A 6,000-nucleotide genomic window follows, 5' to 3' on the forward strand; every position below is an offset into this window, starting at 1 on the left:
AATGAGCTATTTTAGCTCTTAGAAAATATTATATGTGTATGAAAAAATACTAATAATCCCTAGCTACAATTTTATGGAAAAACACAGTTTTTTAATGCTATACTTCAACTGGGATATTTTTAATATCAAATAATTAATATATTTAAGCATGGAGAACCTCAAAAAAAGTACTACTAATATTATCAAAAGTTTTTGATAGATGACTCTCTAATAGAGTGAAACCATTACCGCATGAAAATATTCAGCAAATATTTTCACAGCCGTATACCAAAATAACTATTATTGATGAAATTTATGTGATATATATATACACATTTGAAAGATGAAACGAAAACGAAAAGAAGCGCTTAAAAGCAAAATATGCAGTATGTATGTACATCTGACCTGTTCTCATATTAGTGAACATATCGCTTTTGATATTTAATACTTCAATTATTACAACATACTACCGACGCGACGTATGAAAAATACTAATCCTTTCACTTCCTTTGGCATGAAAGGACATTATGTCATAATCAATCATCGCTTTCAAACCTTTATCCCTCGCATTATCGACACCCGTTTTCCAATAGAGCTTTCACTTGTTGCTCTGGCCGCATTCCATATTTTAATCATAAATTCACACACTCACATAATGTTTTGGAAACAAGTGGGCGTTTTCGAGCTTTTGCTAACCATGACTAAATAACAAAAGGAGTTTCCCAGAAAATGGTGTAAATCATGGAGCCATGTTTGCATTGAGGATCGGCTCCGCCGCATTCGCCCACGGCAAGTTAATCGTTCCAGCGACAGTGGAAAGATAGGCACGACAATGAAATTGGTACGTCATACACACAGTTCTTATGTTTGATATATGCTCATGGTTGACGCCCACAAAATTGCTCTTGTGCTTTGGCTATGATGATTGGGGTTCTTATTGTTTGAAGATCGAAGTTTTATTGCTCACACTCTTATGTGCTATAAAATTATGATAAGCGTAATAAGATCGTATAGTATCCTAGATGCAAGTTGCTGCATTTAATATCATTTGGTACAACTTTATTATGCCATCTCTCACGTTAAAGCTCAGAAGAGAATGAATAATGTATTAGGTAATCCCTAAATAAATGTCGTTTTTTAATGCGATAAAAAATGATTTTTATTTATTGATTAAAATACAATTTTCTTCTAGAGATATAACCTCATACCCCTCGGGTAATTTTTTTAATGCCATTAGCATAAAATATTGAAGGGTTTGATATAAAATATTCTGATAGTCTGTATGAATTTAATTTTTTTTCGTCTAGTGCAAAAAAAAGGAGCAAGAACCGCATCTGACATTTGTACAATTTTATTATGTTCCAAAAAACTATTTTTGCATTGCAATGAAACGTACGTATTTATTTGCACTAAAATCTTATCAATAATGTTACAAAATACTTTAACTTTATATAATTTCTCTTCGTTTTGAAAATGATAATCGGTACTCAATATATCAAAATGTCGTTTGATTATTAATTATTCATTATACATTTCGTTTTTGATGCAAAATTTATGTCATACATAATTTTGTGTAAAATAACAAAAATAAATACGAAATAAAATATAGTAATCGTCTTTTTTATTCCCAAGACTTTTTCTCTCTATTCTATTTTTGTAGATTTTAAATTAATTTCAATAACCATAATATCATTATATGACCAGCTCAATATACGAGTGGTAGAAGTCTCTGACTATTGACCTGAAAGTCCTGGGTTCGAATCCCATACGGACCTTAATGTTTTTAAATTTCTATCGTGTCTAAGAGATCGGAATTAATGCTTATTATATAATTATAATTCCGATCGATCATCACAGATTAGGTTTACCTAGATTTCCATAATCTCACAGACATATATCGTGATGATTAATTAAAATCTATCTAGGTCGTATTTATCTGGTATTGAAAATTCTTTAATAATGAGCTTATACAGCCTATAAAGAATATCTTGTATGTATTAAAAAAAATTAAAAAATATTTTAATTTTACTGCTTATATATATACTGCAAGTAGGATGAATTTTTTAGCGAGAATTCCGATTCAGGGGTAAATTTGTAAAGATCTTATATATTTAATACTGTTTTATCCATATTATACAAAAAAATAAAAGGAGCGGAACATTGCCTTCAAAAGCACTCACTTTCTAGGTAGTAATTTCACAATAAACTTTATTATTCAATATGGTAAGATTGTAGTTTTATGACGCGGCTCCGTTTGTGTTAAAAATTGTTTGCAAATTATTGTTGACTTTATTGATTTTTAAATGTAAATTAGAAGCAATAAATTTAGCATCTAAATATTTTTCAGAAATCACTTTAATTAATTGTATTAAATAGCTACATCGATGAAAGATTTTAATAATATATTAACAATTTGGTTTTTATTTAATTTTGACACTAAGTGCCTATGGATAATGATAAATATAAAAAAACAAAAACATTATACATGTATATTTTACTACATACGAGCACATTTTTTTACATACATAAGACTAAATATTTTTTTATATTCCAAAGTTAAATTTATTAAAAGATAATTCATTATTTCTGTTATTTTTATCTAAAAAGTAATGTTTCCAAAATACTAATGCATTCAGTGTTTTGTATTTCATTGAGCTTCGAATTTTTTATGAAAAATTGTTAGCAACGGAAGAGACGCGTTCACTTGCTGTTGCAGTCGATTGAATATTATAGATAGTAAGTAATTAAAAATCTTTTCTAGCATTGGACTTTTTTTAAGTAGATTCCAGATACTTTAAATGTTTTGGTAAAATGAATCCGTTGGTAAAATGAATCCATAAATCCGTTTTCTTTGCTACGGTAATATTCTTAACCGAAATAATGCTATTTTTCATTACTTGAATTGAAGCTTTTTTACCCACAACTTATTCTGATTTTTTCGTTAAATTCAATATCGATCTCGTTATCTTGTTGATATAGCAATTTTATAATACTGATTGCATACGATATTACAATAGATTTAAACCTATTTGGATGAATATATTTTTTGTTTGTAGATTTATTGATAGTAAAGAAACTAAATTTTTATTTCTCCATTCTAATATCCTCCAAGTTAAAACTTCGTTTTCCTTAATACGAAAACTTTGCATGTTTTTAATTGATCCAATAAAAAAAAATTAACACTCCTTTCCAAGTTATAATATTTGTATCCGCTTTGCTTAATTATTTTATGCCAAACTCTAGAGTTTTCAAATTACGTATTAAATTTTCAATTATTAAAAAAATAGTATTATCATATAGATTATCGCGACCTAAAGCAATAAGAGCCATTCCTATGCAATTTTTAGCATTTAACGTTACGTTTAACTTGGCTTCAGAATATAAAATAGACGAGATTTCGACTCCGAGCTCGTATCCAGTGGAGCCTACGCCAAATTCACACAAACGATACCTTTTAAAGCCCAATATACAGCAGCTTATACTTCGATAGTCAGCTCTAGTCCAGTCACGCTCTTACCATAAAGGTAAAATTGCGTCAATTTTTTAATCAGGTAATTTTTTTTTTTAAATTAACGCCCAACCTTCATATTATTCACTTATATGTTTAGTGAATAAGGTGAAGGTAAAGTTTTTATATAACGAATTCTAACAAACTTTCTAAGGATGTAGTACACTTAGGACAGATTTCTTAAGGGCGCATGAATTTTTTATTTTTTGATGCATTTGTTTCGCTCTCATCTATTATATTAATATGGTTATGTGTAGAGCTATATATATTTTCATAATAATATGTACTTTTTAAAATAAAAATTGTATCGCAATAGTCATATACGATATATTTTTTTATCATAAAGTAAAATCAAAAAACAGTGCTAATTTTGCACTAAAAAATATTATCTGTCCTTTTTTTATGAGATTGTGATAATAATTCACAACTTCAGAGAATATTATTTCTGTACATATGATATTCTATTGAGTATTATTATTAAAACATTTTATTTGTAAGTAAATTTTCCGTTTTTTAGTAAAGTTTAGAATCAAAATTTAATAAATGTTTTCAGTTATTTTTGTTCGCCTACTTTTCAATAGATGTCTCTAGCAAAATTTCCGAAAAATTCTCAATCTAATTCATTCATGTTTGATTGTGATCTATGATAATACTCAAAATTATTTACGACATGATGTTAACAGCAAATATTTTAATAATCACGCGATGCTAAATTAAAATACACCAATTCATGCGTGCCCTACTATTATTTATTTTTTTAAATTAATTTCAGTAATGCTCTTTCTCTCTATCTAAAAATAAACGACAACCTCGTTATACATACTTGTTTAAATGTACTCTTATCTGTCACAGAAATATCTGATCTATTAGCTTTCATTAACTTCACCATATAAAAGTTGAATCGATCTAATTAATTTCTTAGTCTTTCATATTGGTCATAGAGATCGATCAATCAATTTCTCTCCGTCTAGCACACCTTTCAATGACTAATAATATCCGGCGATCATGTTAATGGTTAGGAAAGCAATTACTAAATTAAATTTCACATATGCTCTATCGGTCGAAGTATAGTCTTCATGTGCATCCAATGAAAATACCAAAGTGTAAATATAGTCGACGAAAAAGTGAGCCAATTAACTAGTTGATGTTTAAGAAAATTATGTGTTGTTATGCACGTGTTATATGTAGGTGTGTACCACGTAACTAATGTAATCGTTCTACAGAACACAAAGAAATTGTCGTAGGTGTGAGTGGTAAGCAAATATTTTACTTCTAACCATGTGGCCAAAGAGGAAGACCGCCAAGTGTCACTCGAGAGGCGGATCAGACGAATATGTTAAAATATATAAAATAATTATACTAATAAATATTTTTATTTATAAAATTGTAAAAATTCAGCTACTAAAAAATAAAAATGAAAACCATTTTTATAACAATCGTCTTTCGTGAGAAACGAACTTATACCCTATCATTATGTCATAATGAAGAATATTGTAGCATGTGGTACACAAAATGGTTTTATTTATAGGTATTATGTTTCTTTATATATGTATTATTGTAATCGGAAAAAATCACACTTTGCGTTATGGAAATCGAGTATACTTTCCTAGAAAAAAGGGCATTTTATATTTTTATAAATAAATATAAATGAAATAGCTTAAAAATGTATTTTTTAGAATAACTTGTATTTCAATCATTTTAGAATTATACTATAGTTTAAAATAGATTTTAAAAATTCGACAGTTTCACAACAGTGCAAAATGTATGGCAATTTCGCACTTTTATTTACCATAAACATACGTATATGGAAATTTAAAGTTAATTACAACTATAATGTTAGCTAAAGCCTGTAAAATATAATAATAAAAAACAATGAAATTCTGAGTTCTTTAGAACTTTTCAGACTTACTTAAAAAAATACACAATTACACTTAAAAATCTGTCATTTAATGATTTAAAAAAATCATGGTATATATTTAAATAATAAGTTTTTGACTCAAAAATTATTGGGATAATTTAAATGAGCAATATTTTTATTATTTATTTTATTTTTTAATCTTCCGTTGTAACTTGACATGCGTGAGCCCAAATCTGTAACAACTGAGTAAGTCAATCAGATATAATAAATACCTAGAATTAAGTATTAACCACCAGACTGAAAGTCTGAGAATCGATGACATCTATTTATATTATTAATTATAAATTATTATGTGTAATATAATTTATAACCAATAGATATCACTGCAGCTAGGGCGGGTATTTTTATAATAGCGCATTTTTTATTAATAAAAATTCGAGTGCCGCTACCGGGGCTCGAACCTGCATCTTAGAGTTACTAGTCTGAGACGTTACGTATTACGCTATTCCGTCCTTAAAATAAAATAATTGTTCCATAAAATGAACTATTTGTGCATTACTGCTGTACAGATTAGGTGCGAGCGAGAATTGGTCAGAAAAGTGAACACTCTCGGCAACGAATCCGTTTCCATAGAAAAAATCTCAAGATCGTTTTA

The sequence above is a fragment of the Plectrocnemia conspersa genome, unplaced genomic scaffold (genome assembly GCF_051122295.1).
Source record: "Plectrocnemia conspersa isolate PC_06_02 unplaced genomic scaffold, ASM5112229v1 ptg000008l, whole genome shotgun sequence".
Taxonomy (NCBI): Eukaryota; Metazoa; Arthropoda; class Insecta; order Trichoptera; family Polycentropodidae; genus Plectrocnemia; species Plectrocnemia conspersa.